The sequence below is a fragment of the Triticum dicoccoides genome, chromosome 1A (assembly GCF_002162155.2).
Source record: "Triticum dicoccoides isolate Atlit2015 ecotype Zavitan chromosome 1A, WEW_v2.0, whole genome shotgun sequence".
NCBI lineage: Eukaryota > Viridiplantae > Streptophyta > Magnoliopsida > Poales > Poaceae > Triticum > Triticum dicoccoides.
In genome coordinates this window covers 578,702,363-578,727,088 of record NC_041380.1, presented here as the reverse complement: position 1 = coordinate 578,727,088, position 24,726 = coordinate 578,702,363, and positions in this window count along the sequence as shown.

The following is a 24,726-nucleotide window of genomic DNA, read 5'->3' as shown; positions in this document are numbered from 1 at the left end:
AATACTAAGGAAAAAGTTCCAAGTGATGCTCAACTCAAATCCTACATCTACCAGTCCCTTCGAGTGAAGCCATTGGAAATCTCATACAGTTCAGTCAAATTTCTTCAGTGACAGAGACGAAGTTCTTTTGGTCTCTGAGGAATTTTTTCTGACTGAGGAGTTAGGAATTCGCTAGTGCGGATTGCCTACACAGTGAGGAACATGATAGCCCTAAGGAATTTGATACTCAAAATTCCGATCGTTGTTGTGCTATGCGCCAGTTGTCCCAAAATATTTACCCACCTAACGGTCATATCATTGAAGGGCATTTCTGTCTTATCATGTCGGGCTGCGCCCTAGGCTATAAATAGCCGCCCCCTACAACCACTAGCTGGTTGGCTGCTCTGAGAGAAACTGACACTTGTCATTTGAGAGCATCCCATCCTCCGAGGACTTTGAGAGAAAATCATCAAGTGAGGAAAACCCAAACCCAAACACCTACAAACACAAAGTGATTGAGCATCACTGAATAGATTGATCCTGCGCGGATCTGACGTTTGTTACCTTTGAAGACTGTGCATCATCCAGACGGTTAGGCGTCATGGTCTAGAGCATCCAAGAGGAAATTGTGGATCGCTGAGTGACCGAGTCTGTGAAGGTTTGGAAGTCACCTGAAGACTTACCACGAGTGATTGGGCGAGGTCTGTGTAACCTTAGCTCAAGGGGAATACGGTGAGGACTAAGTGTCCTGAACTGCGTGTTCAGGACTGGGTGTCCGGGACTGTGTGTCCTCAAGTTTGAATACCTAGCCACCCTAACCAGACGTACAACTGTCACGGTAGTTGGAACTGGTCTACCAAATCATTGTCTTCGCCGAGCTAACTGGTTCCATTTCCTCAACCCTTCCATTTCCTCATTTCTGTGTTGTGTGCATGTTCATATCTGTTTGAAGACTTTGACTGAAGACTCTCTCTATTTCCTCAGCTCAATTTCTTCAGTCTGTTTGTCTTCATTCCGTTTATCCTGTGTTTACGCTTTTCTGTACTCTGTGATTGTTTTCATTTCATCATGAAGACCATGCTCATGTTCTGTTATGTTTACTTCTGAGTACTTATTCCGCTCCAGGTAGTTCTTCACTTAGGAATTTCCTCACCCGCAAATTCCTTAGTGAAGAATTCATAAAAATCGCCTATTCACCCCACTCTAGTCGATATAACACACTTTCACGTAACCCTCTCAACTTTTTTTTGAGGGAAACCCTCTCAACTTTTTAGCACATGCTGTGTGGGTGAAATGATGATACCATGCCAACTTTCAACCTTTTCAGAGTTCATTTGTAGTGCTTTTCAATTCCAGGGCCATTTAGCTTTTAAAAAAAGTAAATGCATGAAAAATACCAGATGAAGTCAGAAAGGGTTGAAAATTGATGATGTGACTTTCAATGGTGCATTTTGAAGACACAAAAAGTCTGGAGTTCAAATAAGTTCCAAAAATGAAATCCCTTTGTAACAGATGATTTTTCGTCCGAAACCCTAATACTTCGAAAGAGATTGTCCATTTTGTACATGAAGTGCATCCTTTTTTTGTCATAACCCTCTCAACTTCTTAGCGCATGCTATGTGCGTGAAATGATGATGCCATGCCAACTTTCAACCTTTTGAGAGTTCATTTGTAGTGCTTTTCAATTTCAGGGTCATTTAGCCCAATGAATGAACTAATAGCAAAAAGAATGAACTAATAGCAAAAAGAATGAACTGAAAATAATCAATTAAATATTCTGCTATGATAAACTAAAAAAACTATAATATTCTTCAATAGAAAAAAGAATCAACTAAAAAGCATTTATAAAACTCTAATAGCAAAAGGAATCAACTAAAAAGCTTTTATAAACCTCTAGTATTTTTGAAACTAAAATTATAGAAAATTTATGCAAATAAAATTATCAAAGTATTTTCTATTCAAAACATAAAAGCAAAACTAATTTTCATAAAGAATTTTTTGTTAGAAACTTTAATAGCATATTAAAATAACAAAATCTATTTTTGATTAAAACTGATATTTAAAATAACCTAAAAATTACCAAATTGAATATAATGACAAAACACAGTAATATTAAATAGCAGGAAAAAGAATCACTCAAAAATCTATTTTTATAGTAAAGTTATTTACAAACTAGTGATTCACACAATTTCAAAAATTTTAAATTTAAACTATTCAAATTTGAAAACTAATGGCACTAACAGAAAGTTTATAATTTTTGTGACCTAAAAGCAAAAAGAATCACTGAAAAACTCTAAGTAGAAACAAAAGAAAATAAATAAAGCAAAAAACAAAACAAAAAAACTAGAAAAAAAGAAAATGCCACCTACTGGGCCACCACGGCGTGAATACGACTAGAAACCTACTCGGCTACCACGGCATGAATATAACCAACACTTAGGAATTTTTTTCACTTCCATCTCGCAGTTGCCCCCGACCACGCCGACGACATTGACGCTGCCAGGGTGCCCTGACACCGTCCGCCGCCCCCGCCCCGTCGCCGTCGCTGTCCTCGATCCCGCTGGCCGTCGTCGGCCTCCTCCCCGTCGCCGTGTGCGCCCCCGAGCCCGTTCCTTGTCGTCGCCGGCCTCCCCATTGCTGTGTGCGCCCCGAGCCTGTTCCCCTCGTCATCACTGGCTTCCGGCTCCATCGCCGCGCCCTCCTCCCCGTCGCCATGTGTGCCCCCCAGCCCGTTCCTCACCGTCGTGCCCCCAGTGAGCTGCCCCCTTTCCTATCCCCGTCGCTGACCATCGCCGCGCCCATGGCCACCGCTGCTTCCTCTGTTTTTTATGGATGTTGATAACATTTTTTTGTATGGATGTGGCTGTATGTATGGATGGATGTGGCTTTGTATGTATGGATGTTCATAGCATTTTTTTGTCCATATATGTTTTTGTTCATATATGTTTTATTTAGGTTGTTAGTAGATATCGATTTTAGTTTAGTGAATTATAGGTTAGTTGATTTAGTGCACTTTAGGTTAGTTGTCGAGGATCAGAAGAAGGAAGGAGGAAGAAGGAGGAAGAAGAAAAAGAAAAAATAAAAGGAGAAGGAGAGGAAAAAGAGGAGAAAGGAAAAAGAAGAAAAGAGGAAGAACGAAGAAGGAAGAAGAAGAAAAAGAAGGAGAGGAAAATAAGAAGAGGAAGAAGGAGAAGAAGAGGAGAGAAAGAAGAGGAGGAAGAAGAAAATTCCTCTATTCCTTATCCTCCTCCTCTATTCCTTCTTCTTCTCCACTTTTTTCTTCTATTTTTTCTTCTTGTCCTCTATTCCTTCTTCTTCTCCTCTTTTCTTTTCTTTTCTTCTTCTTCCTCTTCTTATTTTTTATCGGGAACGAGGGTGTCGAGGATCTCCGAGCATTTGATGGTCGGGAACTAGGGTAGAGGGTCGAGGGTCGCCGAGGGGTCGAGAGTCGAGGGTCGTTGAGGGGTCGAGGGTCGAGAGTCGAGTAACGCCGAGGGGCCGAGGGTCGCTATGCTGTGCTAGGAGGGCACCCAAACTCCTGTAACTTTGACATGAGGGGGACGTCGATCAACCCCCTCACGCCCGACCAACTCTCGAGGACACCCAAACCCTAGAAAAAAACATTGTCGATCTCATATTCCCTCCCGCCCCTATCCGACAAACTCTCGAGATTTATCAAGAATGCCCCCATTATGGATGTGCATAATTAATTTGATCCACATTTTTCCTGATCTCATCTATGCTTCTATATGTGCATGTTCTCTTGTGTCAAAGTATTGAAGAAATCCATGGTTTCATCATTAGTCGGAAGTAACAGGCGCGTGATGATATGAAGCTCTCCAAAGTTATTTTGGAAGGGAGTCCCGATAGGATAATTCGCTTTTTGGTACAAAGTTCAGCAAAGGCCTTCCAAATAGCGATATTCGGAAGGCTCTTGCTGAACTTCATACCAAAAAGCATATCTTATCCAGGACTCCGTTCCAAAACAACTTTGGAGACCTTCGTACCATCATGCGCCTGTTACTTCTGGGTAATGATGAAGCCATGGTTTTCTTGAATCCTTTGACACTAGACAACGTGACATATAGAAGGGTAGATGAGATCAGGAAATATATATGGACCATTTTCTGCACATCCAAAATGGCGCCATTTTGTTAAATACCTTAAAGGTTAAGAGAATCCCTTGTTTGACATTCATGAGAGTGGCGGTCCAACCGGCGGACATTCATGAGAGAGGCGGTCCGTTCCGGTCGCCGGACATGTCATGTGATAGGCAGTATTTTTTGTCCATAGAAAACTCCGGTAACTCTTCAACATGAGGGGGGACGTCAATCAACCCCCTCTCGCCCGACCAAACCCTAGAAGCGTCGAGGCCACCCAAATTTACCAAGTTAAAAGAGCGTTGTCGAGGCCACCCAAATTTACCAAGTTAAAAGAGCGTTGTCGAGGCCACCCCAAACCCTAGAAGCGCCGAGGCCACTAATTAATATTCCTTGTTGTGATTAGCTAGCTAGTTCTATGTTTGCCACTAATATATCCATCTCTCACATTGTAATATTTGCAGAAACTATGGATCAAAGAGACTTAGAACAAGAAGAGTTGTTGGGGGACATAATCCGCGACGGACATGATGTCTTGTCGTTTCTCAATGACACTGATGGTCTGGAAGGAGAGGATGAAGGCTTCGGTGATCGAATAATGGAGGAGGAAAGACATTATCATGATGGCTCCAGTGACCGAATGCCGGTGGAAGAAGGAGACCATGATGATGGCTCAGGTGACCGAATGGAGGAGGGTGCTGTTGCAAATTCCGACTAGATAATTGATGCATTAATTGTTTTGGTATGTACATATATTAACTCTTCTTTCTTCTTTTACAGCCCTCCGGATTGAGCCAAACTTTGGTAACTAGACAAGGCACGAAGAAAAGGTTGCGCCAGGATGAACGGTTCACGATCATAGCAATCGCGGACGATGGCCAACTGATTGAACCCAGGCGGACCAAGGAAGCACTTTTTGCTCAGTGCAGAGCTATTGTTAGGGACATCATCCCGATCAGCATCCAGCTATGGAATAAGCCTAAGAACGAAGACCCTCAAGTTCCTTATGTCACCGAAAGACAAAAACATGATCTTTGGACCTCGCTGAAGGCAATTTCACCCTACCACCAAAGGAGGATCCGATAAGCTAGTTATAGAGCCATTGGTCAAGGCGTGTGCTCTTAAGGAGATGGCAGATCTATTTAGGAGGTGGAATAATGAGTTGAAATCAACGTTTGTCGACAAAGGGAAGAGACTCCAGAATTCACCGGCCGATTTGAGAAGATAAGAGATCACTGGCCTGCATTTGTGGCCTACAAGACATCAGACAAGAGTAAGAAGATGTCAGCGACAAACAAGATAAATGCTACAAAGAAGCTGTATGACCATCTGATGGTAGCTGGAACTACGTCAGTATTTCCCTCGAGAGGGAGGGATGATGTAGCACAACAAGACAGGTATTTCCCTCAGTTATAAAACCAAGGTTATCGAACCAGTAGGAGAACCAAGCAACACAATGTAAACAGCCCCTGCACACAGATAACAACACCTCACAACCCGGCGTGTTAAAGGGGTTGTCAATCCCTTTCGGGTAACAGCGCCAGAAACGACGAGTGATGGGAGATAAAGTTGTAAATATTGATAGATCGAACGCCAAATAAATTAAATTGCATCAAGGTATTTTTTGATTTTTTTGTTTAATAGATCTGAATAAAAAGGCAAAGGAAAAATAGATCGCAAGGCAAATATATGAGAAAGAAGACCCCGGGGCCATAGGTTTCACTAGTGGCTTCTCTCAAGAAAAATAGCAAACGGTGGGTAAACAAATTACTGTTGGGCAATTGATAGAACTTCAAATAATTATGACGATATCCAGGCAATGATCATTACATAGGCATCACGTACAAGATTAGTAGACCGACTCCTGCCTGCATCTACTACTATTACTCCACACATCGACCGCTATCCAGCATGCATCTAGTGTATGAATTTCATGGGAAATGGAGTAATGCAATAAGAATGATGACATGATGTAGACAAGATCCATTTATCTATATGGCGGTAGATATAGATCTCGTCTTTTTATCCTTAGTAGCAATGATACATACGTGTCGGTTCCCTTTTTGTCACTGAGATCAAGCACCGTAAGATCGAACCCACTACCGGGCACCTCTTCCTGTTGCAAGATAAATAGATCAAGTTGGCCAAACAAAACCCAAATATTAGTGAAGAAATATGAGGCTATAAAATATCATGCATAAAAGAGATCAAAGAAACTCAAATACTTTCATGGATATAAAAACATAGATCTGATCATAAACTTGAAGTTCATTGATCCCAACAAACAGACCGCAAAAGAGTTACATCATATGGATCTCCAAGAGTCCATTGTATTGACAATAAAGAGAGAGAGAGAGAGAGAGAGAGAGAGAGATGAAGCCATCTAGATACTAACTAAGGACCCGAAGGTCTACAAAGAACTACTCACACATCATCGGAGAGACACCAATGGAGGTGGTGAACCCCATCTGAGATGGTGTCTAGATTGGATTTGGTGGTTCTGGACTTTGCGGCGGCTGGATGAATATTTCGTCGACTCCCCTAGGGTTGTGGTATTTTTGGGGTATTTATAGAGCGAAGAGGCGGTCCCGGGGGCACTTGAGGTGGGCACAACCCACCAAGGCACGTCTGGGCCTCCTGGCGTGCCCTGGTGGGTTGTGCCCCCCCTCGGGGCACCCCCTAGGTGCAACCAGCGCCCATTGCCTTCCTTTTGGCCCTTAAAAAATCTCTGTAAAGTTTCGTGGCATTTGACTCTGTTTGATATTGATTTTCTGCGATGTGAAAAACATGGAAAAAACAGCAACTGGCACTTGGTACTATGTCAATTGGTTAGTACCAAAAAATGATATAAAATGACTATAAAATGATTATAAAACATCCAAGGTTGACAATAAAAAACCATGGAACAATCAAAAATTATAGATATGTTGGAGACGTATCAGCATCCCCAAGCTTAACTCCTACCTGTCCTCGAGTAGGTAAGTGATAAAAATTGAATTTTTGCTGTGGAGTGCCGTTCATCAAGTCATATCATATTCTTTTCTTTATAGCATGGACATTTGGACTTTTATGTGATTCAAAGCAATAGTCTCGTTTTGACATAATAACTTAGATACTCAAGCATGTCAACAAGCAACCATATCTTTCAAAATATCAATGGTAAAATAAGTTATCCCTAGCCCATGATGCTCAAACATTGATCCATTCAGGAAACACACTCGAATATTAACTACACTCAATACTTGAGAACGATCATATTGCCTCCTAGTTGGTGCTTTTATGAGAGAAGATGGAGACTCAAAATAAAAAGTGCATAAAGTAAAAGAAAGGCCCTTCGCAAAGGGAAGTAGGGATGTGTAGAGGTGCCGGAGCTCAAAGCGAAAAATTTGAGATAAAAACATTTTGGGAGGTGTATCCATCCCACCAACGAAAATGACTTAGAGTTCCCAATACTTTCCATGCTTAGATATATCATAGGCGGTTCCCAAATAGAAAATAAAGTTTATTCCTTTTTCCACCATAACATTCACTTTCCATGGCTAACCGTATCCATGGGTGCTCTCCATACCAACACTTTCCAAGGAATTTATTATTTGACAACATAAAGTAAATTCATTTATTTTTTTGCATTTCAGGACTGGGCATCCCTAATACCTTTGCCTTACTCTCGTGTAATGACAAGTGGATAAACACTCATCTTGAGAATAACACATCTAACATGGAAAATATTAGCCACCCCTCACTTCTCCGCGAGCAAAACAAACACAAAAAAGAGAAGTTTATTTTGAAAATTAGAGATGGCACATGAAAATTTGCTTAGAATGGCAAAATAATACCGCATATAGGTACATATAGTGGACTCATGTGGCAAAACTGGTTTAAAGGATTTTGGATGCACAAGTAGAGGTCATACTTAGTGCAAAATGAAGTCTAGCAAAAGATTGGGAAGTGACCAACCAAGAAACGAATAATCTCATAAGAAAGCATTAAGAAAAATTAACACTGAATAATGCACCACAAGTAGGATATAATTTTCATTGCATGATTATTGACTTTCGTGCATGCATAGGGAATCACAAACCTTAACACCAATATTCCTACTAAAGCATAATTACTCATCAAGATGACTTACATATCACATCATCATATCTCAAAACTATTACTAAGAATCAAGTTTATTTTGTCCAATGATCTTCATGACATTTTCTGTTACTTTATTGTTGGGGGTTGGGTGCGACATATGCCAAAGGATGGCTTATCATGGTGGGAGCGAGTAGAACATCGCCGGTGCCTGGAAGCGGGATGAGGCGTAGACACGAACACCAGCGTACTTTACCCAGGTTTGGGGCTCTCCTAGGAGATAACACCCCTAGTCCTGCTCTGCGGGGTCTCCGCATGGTCACTAAGGCACAAGAGTGTACAATGGTTCTCCTCGAGCTGTATGCTAGAGGTAGAAGGAGGCAAGGCTCGCTCCCCTCTCCCTCTAAGTGTGAGTCTAGTCCTAACAGGTCCGAACCATTTGCATGGGTGCCCTGGGGGTTTATATACGTCTACCCCCAGGGGTACAATGGTAATCCGGCTGGGCGTAGGGCCCAGCCATCAGTCTCTCTGGCCGACGGCTTCTCCGCTGACTGCTAGGGCCCGCCGCCCGGTGGGCCCCACCGGCTGGTCCGGGACGGAACCGACAGGCCGCCTCCGCCGCTCGCGGGTCTTGCCGGATACACATTACTGTAGTCGTGTTGTTAATGACGCGTGCTTGGTCAGGGGAGCATGGCTACAGTCCCGCCGCCTGGTGGGAGATCACTGTTGCCACTCCGTGTCTCATCTGGTTAATGGTGCCTTCCACGATCCGACTGGTGAGGCTCCCACCGTCTACCGGCTTCTTGCTGACCGGTAGGGCCTGTCGCCTTTGGGACATACCGACAAGCGATCATGGGAGCAGTGCTTTGCCTGACAGGAGTGGCATTAGGGGCGGAGGGGCAACAGTGCCGCGCCGGGCAGAGATCTCCGCCTGTACGGGGCAGTGTGGCCACGCCCAGCCCCAGATACGGGGGTGATGGGCCATACTGTTGCCTCTCCCCATCCTATCTTCTTAATGGTGGTGCAGACTTTGAGGAAACCACGGTCCGACTGCTGGGAGCCGGCCTCTCTGGAGGCCGCCTGCCAGGAGTCGGCCCGTCTTGGAGCCGCCTTCCTGAGCATGGCCGTCTTCTGGCAGTCGGCCGTTCGGCCAGCCGGCCACCAAAAAGCGGCGCTTTATCTTGACGTCTTGAGGGGCACAGCCAGCCCGATGTCTTGAAAGGTTCTAGGACCCGGGTGTGCCTACCCATGGCCCATTACTGCAACAATAGTCCCCGAAGCTGGTGAGACGCCGCGGCTGAGGAGCCGAGGAGTCTCAATAGTTTCCCCCTCCGGGTGCCCTGAAGGAAGCTTGATCCCTCTCCTAGGAAGTCGGTCGGCAGGAGTCGGATGCGTCCAGTCGGATTATTTTGGAACCTCAAATGTGATGGCGCGAACCAGGTGGCGTGCATGATAAGCTTCTCGGCCACCCGGCCACTGTAGGCGCGCCACGTGGCACAAGCCGGCCGGGCTAGCCTGCAAGCCCATGCGCGTGATGGGACGCGTCAGCAGGCTGGGCCCGCCAACACCGGGCCCCGGCGTGCGAGTGGATCCGCTGCGGCCGAAGCGGGCGGTTGCATTCCCTCGCAGAGTTTACTGCACGTAGTAACCCGCGCGATAAAGGTGGGGGCATGGGGTCGTGGGAACAGTTAATCCCACGATCCCACGCCGGCCTCCTTGGCTTCATAGCCCGCAAGCTATAAGTAGGGGGGAGAGGGGGCGGCGGAGCGCGCGCCCCTCCTCCCCATTCTCGCCTCCTGCTCCTTCCTTTAGCCGCAGCGCCCCCGAGCCACGCCAGAGCGCTGCCGCAGTTTATCTTCTTCGAGCCCGTCTGCCCGAGCCTTTTCGGCTCCGCCCCACTTCCCAGCTCCCTCTCCGCACCTTTCTTCGATGGGCTCTCCATGGCGCGCGAGGGAGGAGGAGAATGGGACGGGTCCAATGTCCACGAGGATCATATTTCCTTCCTCCACGCGATGCGGCGTCTTCCCAGCACGGACCATGTGAAGGTGCGCGTGCCGCCGGAGGGAGAGATCTCGCCGGCGCCGGGTGAGGGCGAGCGGGTCGTCTTCCGCTCGCATTTCATCCGGGGCTTCGGCCTGCCGGCTGATACGTCTCCAACGTATCTATAATTTTTGATTGCTCCATGCTATATTATCTACTGTTTTGGACTATATTGGGCTTTATTTTCCACTTTTATATTATTTTTGGGACTAACCTATTAACCGGAGGCCCAGCCCAGAATTGCTGTTTTTTTGCCTATTTCAGTGTTTCAGATAAACGGAATATCAAATGGAGTCCAAACGGAATAAAATCTTCGGGAACGTGATTTTCTCACCGAACGTGATCCAGGAGACTTGGACCCTGCTCCAAGGAACAAAAGAGGCGGTCACGAGGGTGGGGGGCGCCCCCCTAGGGCGCGCCCCCCTGCCTTGAGGGCCCCTCGTTGCTCCTTCGGCGTACTTCTTCCTATTATATATACACACGTACCCCCAAACGATCAGAACAGGAGCCAAAAACCTAATTCCACCGCCGCAACTTTCTCTATCCACGAGATCCCATCTCGGGGCCTGTGGGTTTATGATCAAGTCTATTCGATGTGTGTTTGTTGAGATCGATGAATTGTGGGTTTATGATCAAGTCTATCTATGAATAATATTTGAATCTTCTCTGAATTCTTTTATGTATGATTGGTTATCTTTGCAAGTCTCTTCGAATTATTCGTTTGGTTTGGCCAACTAGATTGGTAGTTCTTGCCATGGGAGAAGTGCTTAGCTTTGGGTTCGATCTTGCGGTGTCCTTACCCAATGACAGAAGGGGCAGCAAGGCATGTATTGTATCGTTGCCATCGAGGATAAAAAGATGGGGTTTATTTCATGTTGCATGAATTTATCTCTCTACATCATGTCATCTTGCTTAAGGCGTTACTCTGTTTTTTAACTTAATACTCTAGATGCATGCTGGATAGAAGTCGGTGAGTGGAGTAATAGTAGTAGATGCAGAATCATTTCGATCTACTTGTCACGGACGTGATGCCTATATACATGATCATGCCTAGATATTCTCATAACTATGCTCAATTCTGTCAATTGCTCAACAGTAATTTGTTCACCCACCGTAGAATACTTATGCTCTTGAGAGAAGCCACTAGTGATACCTATGGCCCCCGGGTCTATTCTCATCATATCAATCTCCATTACTTTAATCTTACTTTGCTTTTTTACTTTGCCTTTACTTTTTACTTTGCATCTTTATACCAAAAATACCAAAAATATTATATCTATCAGATCTCACTCTCGTAAGTGACCGTGAAGGGCTTGACAACCCCTAATCGCATTGGTTGCGAGTAGCTATCGCTTTGTGCAGGTACGAGGGACTTGAGCGTGGGCTCCTACTGGATTGATACCTTGGTTCTCAAAAAATAAGGGAAATACTTACGCTACTCTGATGCATCATCCCTTCCTCTTCGGGGAAAACCAACGCAAGCTCAAGACGTAGCAAGAAGGTTTTCTGGCGCCGTTGCTGGGGAGTCTACGCAAAATGTCAACATACAAAGTACCCATCACAATCCCTATCTCTCGCATTACATTGTTTGCCATTTGCCTCTCGTTTTCCTCTCCCCCCAATTCACCCTTGTCGTTTTATTCGCCCTCTCTCTCTATCCTCCCCCTCTATTTGCCTCTTTTGCCCGTTTGCTCTTGTTTGCTCATATGGTTAGAATAGTTGTTTATTTATTACTAAACAAATAACCTAAGATCTATGGATCCTCATCCGCTTGCCAATCTTTTTAAGAGATCCAATTATGATGAACCAATTCCTAGTGATTTGGATGCACTAGATTATCTTTATAAGCTTTTGCCTAAAATCCGTAAATCAAAAAATTGTGATGAAATACCTTATGGAGTGATTCACAATAGTTCTTTGAATAAAATGCATGATTGCAATGATTTTACTATAAACTCTCTTGATGTCAATTGTGCTAATAATATGCAAAACCCTAAGCTTGGGGATGCTAGTTTTGCTATGTCTACTACTTATTGTAATGATCATGATTGGGGTGATTCTTCTTATGATACTGAAAATTTATTTAAACCCCATGATGAATATGAGATTGATTATAATGTTTGCAATAATATTGAAAGTGGGTTTGGAAGAATGTCAACTTTAGATCCCACATATTTAGAGAATGTTCAATCTTATGAAGTTTTTGATAAAAGTGCGTTTGGGAAGGTCATGACTTTAGTTAATGTTAATCCCACTATTTCGGAAAAGTGCCAACTTTGCATGCATGTGGATCATGTTTAGAATATTTTATGTTATAGCTATATTGTTGAATTTGCTTATGATCCTACATGTAATTACTATGAGAGAGGTAAATATGGTTGTAGAAATTTTCATGTTACTAAATTACCTCTCGTTATGTTGAGATTGCTATTGTTTCTTTCCTCTTCCTTGCATATGCTAGTTTTTGCTTGCCTTGATAATTTGTTTGCCAATAAGATGCCTATGCATAGGAAGTATGTTAGACTTATATGTGTTTGTCACATGCTTTATGATGCTCCTTTTGTGCTTCAATTCTTGTCTTACATGTGAGCATCATTAAAATTATCAATGCCTAGCTAGGGGCGTTAAACGATAGCGCTTGTTGGGAGGCAACCCAATTTTATTTTTATTCTTGATTTTTGCTCCTGCTTAGTAATAAATAATTTATTTAGCCTCTGTTTTGGTTGTTTTTTTGTGTTTAATTAGTGTTTGTGCCAAGTAGAACCGTTGGGAAGACTTGGGGAAAGTCTTGTTGAACTTGCTGTAAAAAACAGAAACTTTAGTGCTCATGAGAACTGCTGTCATTTTTATTTGGAGAGCTATATTTAGCTAATTCTTTTTTAATATGATTAATAGATAAATTCCTCACGTCCAGCAACTTATTTTAGAATTTTTGGGGTTCCAGATCTTGCTGTAGCTACAGATTACTACAGACTGTTCTGTTTTTGACAGATTCTGTTTTTCGTGTGTTGTTTGCTTATTTTGATGAATCTATGGCTAGTAAAATAGTTTATAATCCATAGAGAAGTTGGAATACAGTAGGTTTAACACCAATATAAATAAATAATGAGTTCATTACAGTACCTTGAAGTGGTCTTTTGTTTTCTTTCGCTAACGGAGCTCACGAGTTTTCTATTTTGAGTTTTGTGTTGTGAAGTTTTCAAGTTTTGGGTGAATTCTTTTGATGGATCATGGAACAAGGAGTGGCAAGAGCCTAAGCTTGGGGATGCCCATGGCACCCCCAAGATAATCCAAGGACACCAAGAAGTCAAAGCTTGGGGATGCCCTGGAAGGCATCCCCTCTTTCGTCCACTTCCATCGGGAATTTACTTGGAGCTATATTTTTATTCACCAACATGATATGTGTTTTCTTGGAGCGTCTTGTATTATTTGTGTCTTTGTGTCTTAGTATACCACAATCATCCTTGCTGTACACACCTTTTGAGAGAGCTATACATGAATTAAAATTTGATAGAATACTCTATGTGCTTCACTTATATCTTTTGAGCAAGATAATTTTGCTCTATGTGCTTCACTTATATCTTTTGAGCGTTATAATTTTGCTCTATGTGCTTTACTTAGATCTTTTAGAGCACGGTGGTGGATATGTTTTAAAGAAACTATTGATCTCTCGTGCTTCACTTAAATTATTTTGAGAGTCTCTTAATAGCATGGTAATTTGCTTAATAATAATATGCTTGGTATTCAAAATTTGTGAAACTTTCTTTTGAGTGTGTTGAATACTAAGAAAAGATTGAAGCATGATAATTGTTTTGAGATATGGAGGTGATAATATTAAAGTCATGCTAGTTGAGTATTTGTGAATTTAAAGAATACTTGTGTTGAAGTTTGTGATTCCCGTAGCATGCACGTATGGTGAACCGTTATGTGATGAAGTCAGAGCATGCTTTATTTATTGATTGTCTTCCTTATGAGTGGCGGTCGGGGACGAGAGATGGTCTTTCCCTACCAATCTATCCCCCTAGGAGCATGCGCGTAATACTTTGCTTTGATAACTTCTAGATTTTTGAAATAAGTATATGAGTTCTTTATGACTAATGTTGAGTCCGTGGATTATACGCACTCTCACCCTTCCACCTTTGCTAGCCTCTCTAATACCGTGCACCTTTCGCCGGTATCATACACCTACCATATACCTTCCTCAAAACAGCCACCATACCTACCTATTATGGCATTTCCATAGCCATTCCGAGATATATTGCCATGCAACTTTCCACTGTTCCGTTCATGACACATTCATCATTGTCATATTGCATATCCCGGTACACCGCCGGATGCATTCACATAGAGTCTTATTTTGTACTAAGTATCGAGTTGTAATTGTTGAGTTATAAGAAAAATAAAAGTGTGATGATCATCATTATTAGAGCATTTTCCCAGTGAAGAAAGAATGATGGAGACTATGATTCCCCCATAAGTCGGGATGAGACTCCAGACGAAAAATAAAATAAAATAAAGAGGCCAAGGAAGCCCAAGTAAAAAGAGGCCATAAAAAGGCCCAAATAAAAAAAATGAGAGAAAAAGAGAGAAGGGACAATGTTACTATCCTTTTACCACACTTGTGCTTCATAGTAGCACCATGATCTTCACAGTAGAGAGTCTCTCATGTTATCACTTTCATTTACTAGTGGGAATTTTACATTATAGAACTTGGCTTGTATATTCCAATGATGGGCTTCCTCAAAATTGCCCTAGGTCTTCATGATCAAGCAAGTTGGATGCACACCCACTTAGTTTTTTTGAACTTTCATATACTTATAGCTCTAGTGCATCTGTTGCATGGCAATCCCTACTCACTCACATTGATAACTATTGATGGGCATCTCCATAGCCCGTTGATACGCCTAGTTGATGTGAGACCATCTTCTCCTTTTTGTCTTCTCCACAACCACCATTCTATTCCACCTATAGTGCTATATCCATGGCTCATGCTCATGTATTGCGTGAAGATTGAAAAAGTTTTGAAAAAGTTAGAGTATGAATTGCTTGGCTTGTCATCGGGGTTGTGCATGATTTAAATACTTTGTGTGGTGAAGATGGAGCATAGCCAGACTATATGATTTTGTAGGGATAACTTTCTTTGGCCTTGTTATTTTGAGAAGACATAATTGCTTTGTTAGTATGCTTGAAGTATTATTATTTTTTATGTCAATATAAATTTTGTCTTGAATCTTTCTAATCTGAATATTCATACCACAATTAAGAAGATCTGCATTGAAATTATGCCAAGTAGCACTCCGCATCAAAAATTCTCTTTTTATCATTTACGTACTCGAGGACGAGCAGGAATTAAGCTTGGGGATGCCTGATACGTCTCCAACGTATCTATAATTTTTGATTGCTCCATGCTATATTATCTACTGTTTTGGACTATATTGGGCTTTATTTTCCACTTTTATATTATTTTTGGGACTAACCTATTAACCGGAGGCCCAGCCCAGATTGCTGTTTTTACCTATTTCAGTGTTTCAGATAAACGGAATATCAAATGGAGTCCAAACGGAATAAAATCTTCGGGAACGTGATTTTCTCACCGAACGTGATCCAGGAGACTCGGAGCCTGCTCCAAGGAACAAAAGAGGCGGTCACGAGGGTGGGGGGCGCCCCCCTAGGGCGCGCCCCCTGCCTCGTGGGCCCCTCGTTGCTCCTCCGGCGTACTTCTTCCTCCTATATATACACACATACCCCAAATGTTGAGAATAGGAGCCAAAAACCTAATTCCACCACCGCAACTTTCTGTATCCACGAGATCCCATCTCGAGGCTTGTTCCGGAGCTCCGCCGGAAGAGGGCCATCATCACGGAGGGCTTCTACATCATGATAGCCTCTCTGATGAAGTGTGAGTAGTTTACCTCAGACCTTCGGGTCCATAGTTAGTAGCTAGATGGCTTCTTCTCTCTCTTTGAATCTCAATACAAAGTTCTCCCCCTCTCTTGTGGTGATCTATTCGATGTAATCTTGTTTTTGCGGTGTGTTTGTTGAGACCGATGAATTGTGGGTTTATGATCAAGTCTATCTATGAATAATATTTGAATCTTCTCTGAATTCTTTTATGTATGATTGGTTATCTTTGCAAGTCTCTTCGAATTATCCGTTTGGTTTGGCCAACTAGATTGGTAGTTCTTGCCATGGGAGAAGTGCTTAGCTTTGGGTTCGATCTTGCAGTGTCCTTACCCAGTGATAGAAGGGGCAGCAAGGCACGTATTGTATCGTTGCCATCGAGGATAACAAGATGGGGTTTATTTCATATTGCATGAATTGATCTCTCTACATCATGTCATCTTGCTTAAGGCGTTACTTTGTTTTTAACTTAATACTCTAGATGCATGCTGGATAGCGATCGATGAGTGGAGTAATAGTAGTAGATGCAGAATCGTTTCGATCTACTTGTCACGGACGTGATGCCTATATACATGATCATGCCAAGATATTCTCATAAATATGCTCAATTCTGCCAATTGCTCAACAGTAATTTGTTCACCCACCGTAGAATACTTATGCTCTTGAGAGAAGCCACTAGTGAAACCTATGCCCCCCGGGTCTATTCTCATCATATCAATCTCCATTACTTTAATCTTGCTTTGCTTTTTACTTTGCCTTTACTTTTTACTTTACATCTTTATACCAAAAATACCAAAAATATTATATTTATCAAATCTCACTCTCGTAAGTGACCGTGAAGGGCTTGACAACCCCTAATCGCGTTGGTTGCGAGTAGCTATCGCTTTGTGCAGGTATGAGGGACTTGAGCATGGGCTCCTACTGGATTGATACCTTGGTTATCAAAAACTGAGGGAAATACTTACGCTACTCTGCTGCATCATCCCTTCCTCTTCGGGGAAAACCAACACAAGCTCAAGATGTAGCACCGGCGAGCGACTTCCTCCGCTCGTTCCTTGAATTCTACCACATCCAGCCCCATCACATCACGCCCAACATTGTGATGCTCCTGGCCGCCTTCGTCACAATGTGCGAAGGATACCTCGGCATCCTCCCCACCATCGAGCTGTGGGGAGCCTTCTTCTACACCAAGCTGGGCACCTCCATCCGGGAGGTGGCTGCCCAATGCGGTGCCTTCGTCGCTGTTCGCCGACCGTCACCGAGGAACCTCTTCCCCACCATCAAGCTGCCACAATCGGTCAAGATGTGGCAGCAGTCCTACTTTTACGTGGAGAACACGGACCCGGCTGCCGACTTCCTCAACTTGCTGGCATATGTAGCCCGCCCTCCTGCCGAGCCCCAGGCCAGTTGGGGCTACAAGCTGAAGCCGGTATCAGCAGACGGCGCCGCCGCCATCCAACCACTCCGGGAGCTAATCAACATCGAAGGCCTCAGTGCGTCTATCGGTGTCAAAACCGGCGGATCTCGGGTAGGGGGTCCCGAACTGTGCGTCTAAGGAGGATGGTAACAGGAGGCAGGGGACACGATGTTTTACCCAGGTTCGGACCCTCTTGATGGAGGTAAAACCCTACGTCCTGCTTGTTTATTCTTGATAATATGAGTAGTACAAGAGTAGATCTACCACGAGATCGGAGAGGCTAAACCCTAGAAGCTAGCCTGTGGTATGATTGTATGTCGTCCTACAGACTAAAACCCTCCGGTTTATATAGACACCGGAGGGGGCTAGGGTTACACAGAGTCGGTTACAAGTAAGGAGATCTACATATCCGTATTGCCAAGCTTGCCTTCCACGCCAAGGAGAGTCCCATCCGGACACGGGACGAAGTCTTCAATCTTGTATCTTCATAGTCCAACAGTCTGGCCAAAGGATATAATCCGGCTGTCCGGATACCCCCGAATCCAGGACTCCCTCAGTAGCCCCTGAACCAGGCTTCAATGGCGTTATGTCCGACGCGTAGATTGTCTTCGACATTGCAAGGCGGGTTCCTCCTCCGAATACTTCATAGAAGATCTTTGAACATGAGGATCGTGTGCGGCTCTTCAAAATAAGTTCCACATACCACCGTAGAGGGAATAATATTTACACAAATCTAATCTGCTGACGTACCCCGTAGTGTGACATCACACCACAGCTAGGTCTTTATTCGAATCATTTTTCATAACCTATCTCAGGGTGTTTCGCGAGGCAGTTTCCTTGGCATGTCTTGTCGAAGCAGAGATCGTGTCCCCTTATTACGGGATTCCCATCAATACGGACGTGGGTAACCCAACCGCGCCATCAATTACGGCGCTTGGGGGATAAGCGAGTTTTACCAGGCTAGTGGGGGTGCATAGTTTCGTCCGCCCTTTTAAAGGGATAAGGTTTTACCTTTTTCTACCCACGCCTTCTTCCTCCTTGCTCATCCATTCTCGCACACTCGAGCTCCAGCGCCCAAGTCCACATCCTTCTCTTGAACTCTCTCGAAACATGTCCGGAACAGGAGCCAAGTGGATGGTCTCCTCTGTCATGGAGGGACACATAAAAAACTACGTGGGGCTGGATACTTAGCCGCGGATATCGCGCACCGGCTGCCAGCCGCGGGGCAGATCGTACCTACCCCGGAACCTCACGAAAGGGTGGTTTTCCTCCCCCACTTCGTCCGTGGACTGGGGTTTCCCCTCCATCCATTCGTCCACAGCCTTATGTTCTATTATGGGCTGGACTTTCATGATCTGGCCCCGAATTTCATCCTCAACATCTCGGCGTTCATCGTCGTGTGCGAGGCTTTCCTCCGCATCCGGCCCCACTTCGGCCTGTGGCTGAAGACCTTCAATATCAAGCCGAAGGTAGTAGGTGGCCAACAAGCGGAATGCGGCGGAGCCATGGTGGGAAAAATGACCAATGTTACGTGGCTCGAGGGATCCTTCGTGGAGACCATAAAGGGGTGGCAATCGGGGTGGTTCTGCATCACCGAGCCGCGCGACACCAACTGGGTGGTGGCCCCCGAGTTTCGATCCGGAATCCCCACGTGGCTCACTTCCTGGAAGGAGAAGGGCATGTCCTGGGGTTCATCGGTGGAGCTGGATGGACTCCAGAAGTGTACCCGGAACATGATAAGCAAGAAACTTAAGCTTGTCAACATAGTCCATCTCATGCTCTTCCGCTGGATCCTCCCGTGTCAACAACAGGATTTCAACTTATGGGAGTTCGACCTGGCCCAGCACCAGACTCTACACGTTCGACATGACGCATAAGGACGTCTGGAAGGTGCTGTTCAAGGGCATCGAGGTCCCTCCTTCTCTTACCGAGGACCGCGGGCTAAGCGTGAAGCGCCCTGCGAATCCGGTAAGTTCTGTACATCTGGTAGGGTATTTATTTCCCATAGCTTAACCATGTGCGGGGTCTGAGCTCCCATGCCTTTGACAGGACTGGGAGGAGACATCGGAGCAGATTAACTGTCCGGCCCCTCTGCCCGAAGACCCTGCGGACGCTCTCCTGGCGGAGATGCGGACTCCGGCTCCTTATGAGGTGCCGGAGAAGACCAAGAAGAAGGCCAAGGGAACCCAAAAGAGTTCCCGACGCCAGGTGGTATCGGACTCATCGTCCGATAACTCTGAGACGCACTCCTCCCATGAAAACGAGGAGGAGGAAGATGAAGACTCTCTCCCTCCAGCCGGGGGAGACAAGAAAAGGAAGGCCGCCCCAACCAGGGAGGCCGAAGGGTCCAAAAAGGGAAGGACTCTCCTTCCGGACTGTTCCACCATCGCTGCCGACGGCGAAGACGAGTGGTTACTCAGGGCCAAGCCCCTGGCGAAGTCGTAAGTATTCGGATACCAGAGTAACTCATAGCATACTTTTATTGCACTGCTTCTCCTAATCGTCGAATATGATAAGGCAGTCCGCCCCGAGCCCGTATCGATGTATCCTCGTCAGACGGTTCCTTGGACTCGTCGGATATGGATAGTGATACACTTCCAACCGCCTTCTCTCCTCGCCCTACGGACGATGTCGAGGTACTATCCCAAGGGACACAGAGCCGGGGGGGACAGTCCCAGAGGCGCCTCAAGGTGACCTTTCGGATTCCAGGCGTGAAGGGAGCAAGACTCCCAGGGGCTCCAAGTTCAGCCCCCAGCAAAACACCGTGCCGGAACCTCCAGTGGTTCCGGACTCCGGCAGGCGGCCCCCTTCCAAGAGGGGCAAGCCGCCGTGCCGGTGACCTCTGTCCATCTAGAGGCACCGGACAACCTGCTAGGAGCGCTTCGCAGCGCTTCCATCGACGAAGAGCACCGCACTATTATGAGGGCGGTGATCAAGAAGGTTCAGTTCGCCAAGAGCGGACTGACTGAAGCCTGTGCCAGCCTTCTAACAGGCTTTGAGGTAAGTATTTAAAATATAGGAAAATATTACCGCATAGACAGTAGCCCCTGATGCTCTGTTTGGTGTTCACAAAGAAAAGCCGAATAGAGGATCAAATAATATCTGGAGGAGTCTAATATAAGTATGTCTGTATGTGTATGCAGGCTTCGTTGCTGACCTCTACCGCACTGACTGCGAAGGTCGCCGCACTGAAGCAGAACCTCGAGCGGTCCGAGAAAGAGCTCGGCCTTGCCAAGAGGCAACTCGAGGAGAACAAAGGTAAGTAATACCTTGTCTATATAAAAAAGAAAATTTGGTTGCAAAATGACAGGATCAACATGAATGTGCTCCGAGCGGGAAAAACAAGAGGCACGGGTGGGCGAGGTGCAGCAAGAGCTCCAGGCTCTCGTGAAGAAGCACGAGGCTTTGGAGCTTGACTCGAAGACGCGAGAGTCCGAGCTTGCCGCGGCCCTCGAGAGCACAAGGCATGCCAAGGCTGAAGCCCAAAAGTCCCTCTGGGAAATTGAGGCGATGAGGAAGATAGCGGCGGGTAAGGCCTTCAATATGCAAAGCAAGCATGTGAAAGTAAATTACTTGTTACTTACCCGAGTCCGGAGCTCTGCATGAGCATCCGCATATTTGCCCCGCAGCGTGTCGGATGCCACAAAGTATTACCAGGCCAAGGAGGGAAGCTCGACGGAGAAGTTGTTCTGGTCTCCGTATACTGGGACCGAACACCCGATGCCTGTGAGCGACCAGCTAAAGCAACTGGTCGAGCTATACAAGGCGGCCGAACAGGCCATGAGGGGCCTTATAGTCTGGATATGGCCTGGCGACTCCCTTCCCAACAGCTACTTCAGCCTGGTGAGGCAGCTTGCGGATGCCTGCCCACGGTTGGAAGTCATTAAGCGGTCCCTCTGCATCGAAGGTGCACGCCGGGCTTTTGCCCGTGCGAAGGTGCACTGGGCCAAGATGGACGCCGAGAAGCTGGTGAAGGAGGGGCCGCCGCAGGGCAAGGAGCATCGCCACCCCGAAATGTATTATGAGGGTGTCCTGAAGGGTGCCCGTCTTGTGGTGGACAAGTGTGCGAAGGACAAAATTTTTGAATGAACTTGCTCGTGTGATCCTGTATTATGAAAACTTGTTCATATGCGCTATGCAACGCTTGTTTGAATTTAAAATATTACCTTCTGTGCGCCTGTTTATTAAATCTGAGAGATGGCCAGTCGTCGGCTTCTGCCCCCATGCCACGAGTGCTGGGGTGTTCGGGATAAATCTGAGCACTCTTGTTCCCATTGTTGGGTCCTTCGAGGGAGGTGCTCAGCACAACGAACAAGGCAATCAGACTATAATGCTTTATCACTCTCACTTAGCCATAGAAGTCTACAATTTTAAATTTTAGCGAAGCCCCTAGTATTCAGAAGGCCGAATTCGGGGCACTATACACGCCTTAAGCCGGACAAAGCCGACTCCTCGCTCTAAGCGGCATAAGTCTTTAGGGACTCGAGACCTCTCGAACAGCGACCAGCTCTCGCCTTATCATGACAGTCAGTTTTAGCTTTCTCTATCGAGGTGCTTAGCCCAGATGAACCGGGGCACAATCACAGTAGTTCTCCCAGTGCTACCTTAGCCGATATAGCAGAACGTAAGGTACCAAAACATGGGAGCCGGGCAAACCCAACTATTGACCCAAGACATGATTCAGAGCTGATGCATATAATGCCATAAGTTCGGGGTGCCGCACTGTCGAAAGTGTTCGGACTTCTCACGCCATATTATGGGTGCGCTTAAGCCCCTGGCGTATTGGCCGTACCAGAGTGTACGGGTGCTGAATGTCATAAATGAACATATATAGAGAATGCGGTAATAGTCTAGTGCTATGCATTGTTTATTAAAAAAGGTGCGTCGAAGCAGAATTATACAAGTAGTGCGATAAGCAAAAAGTAGGACTATTTGACATGTCCCCTCCAAGGGCAAGCTGAGGAATGGTATTTAAAGAAAGTATTTCACTCGTTATCGGAGACCACCTGGGAGTTCCGTGGTGCGACGTGGCTTTCTGCCTCCTTGGTTATTGCATCGCGTGTCCGGCAATCATACTGCCGGACGGGGTTTCCAGAGATTAAAGTCCTGAAAGAGAGAAAAATAACAAAGCGGGAAGCCCCTAGTGCGGTTGAGCCGTGTCTTGGGGCGTGCCGTAGTCGTTCCCCCTCCCCACCTGTGCCCATGGTATTTTCAATGCATAATTATGTACGCGTGGCACATATTTCGCCGTTTGGCTGGTACTGGGGTGGGGGCGCATTGCTATGCGAGCTCGGCACGTGCCAGGCGGTCTTGTGGCCGATTACTCCCGGCGCTCTAGAAGGTGTCCGTGTCTTTAATTGCCGAACTGGTGGATTGCCTTAAGAGGCTGCTTTGCGCTTCTGCTGCGAGGGCCGCAGTGTGCTCCTCCATGCGGAGAGAGCGCTCTATGTTTCCATTGACTGTGATGACCCCCAGAGGTCCTAGCATCTTGAGCTTGAGATATGCATAGTGCGGTACCGCGTTGAATCTCGCAAATGCGGTTCGCCCGAGCAGTGCATGATAACCGCTGCGGAACGGGACTATATCGAAGATTAACTCCTCGCTTTGGAAGTTATCCAGGGATCCGAAGACCACTTCCAGTGTGACTGAGCCTGTGCAATGGGCCTCTACACCTGGTATGACGCCTTTGAAGGTCATTTTTGTGGGTTTGATCCTTGAGGGGTCTATACCCATTTTACTCACTGTGTCCTGATAAAGTAGGTTCAGGCTGCTGCCACCGTCCATAAGGACTCGAGTGAGGTGAAATCGGTTGATGATTGGGTCTAGGACCAGTGCAGCGAATCCGCCATGACGGATACTAGTGGGATGGTCCCTGCGATCGAAGATGATCGGACAGGGGGACCATGGGTTGAACTTTGGGGCGACTGGCTCCAACGCATATACACCCCTTAACGCACACTTCCGCTCCTCTTGGGGATGTGGGTTGCGTATATCATGTTCACCGTCCGCACTTGTGGGGGGAACCTCTTCTGCCCTCCGGTGTTCGGCTGCTGGGGCTCCTCCTCCTCGTCATCGCTATGTAGCCCCTTATCTTTGTTTTCAGCGTTTAACGTGTCGGCCTACTTGAACACCCAACATTCCCTATTGGTCTGGTTGGCTGGCTTGTTGGGGTGCCATGTATTTGGCACGAGCGATCGAGTATACGGTCCAAACTGGACGGGCCTGGAGTGCTTCTTTTGAAAGGATTTTTCCGCTGACTGGGTTTTGAGCCTCTGAATCCGGCATTGACTATCGTATCCTCGTTATTGTCGCTATTGACGCGACACTTATGTTTGTTGCAACATGACCTGCCATTGCTATCCTTGCTATCTGAAGTACCGTGGTTGTTTGATGTGTTATTGCTGCGAGCCAGCCAGCTGTCCCGCGCAAAAGCGGGTCATGAGTGTCGTGAGGGCTGCCATAGATTTCGGCTTTTCCTAGCCAAGGTTCCGGGCGAGCCACTCATCGCGGATGTTGTGCTTAAAAGCTGCTAGGGCCTTTGCATCTGGACAGTCGACGATTTGATTTTTCTTTGTCAGGAACCGTGTCTAGAATTGCCTGGCCGATTCCTCTGGCTGCTGAATTATGTGGCTCAAGTCATCGACATCTGGTGGTCGCACATAAGTGCCCTGGAAGTTGTCGAGGAATGCGGCTTCTAGATCTTCCCAGTAGCCAATGGATTCTGCTGGCAGGCTATTGAGCCAATGTCGAGCTGGTCCTTTGAGCTTGAGTGGGAGGTATTTGATGGCGTGTAGATGGTCACCGCGGGCCATGTGGATGTGCAGGAGGAAGTCCTCGATCCATACCGCGGGATTTGTTGTGCCTTCGTATGATTCGATATTTACGGGTTTGAAACCCTCTGGGATTTGGTGGTCCATTACTTCGTCTGTGAAGCATATGGGGTGTGCGGCGCCTCTATAGTGGGCTATGTCGTGACGCAGCTCGAATGAGTCTTGTCCGCTGTGTTCGGCCCGACCGGATTTACTTTTACTGTATCCGGTGTGACGGTTATCGTCTCGCGTAGTGGCGCGCCCTCGTGATCCATAGATTGATCTTGCGTGTTTTTCTTTGTCCTCCAATACGTCTCGCAGGTCTAATGTGTTTCCCCGTGCCCTGCCATTTTTATTTGAGTGGCGTCGGGGTGTGGGCTGAGTTTTTGGCTGAAATGCC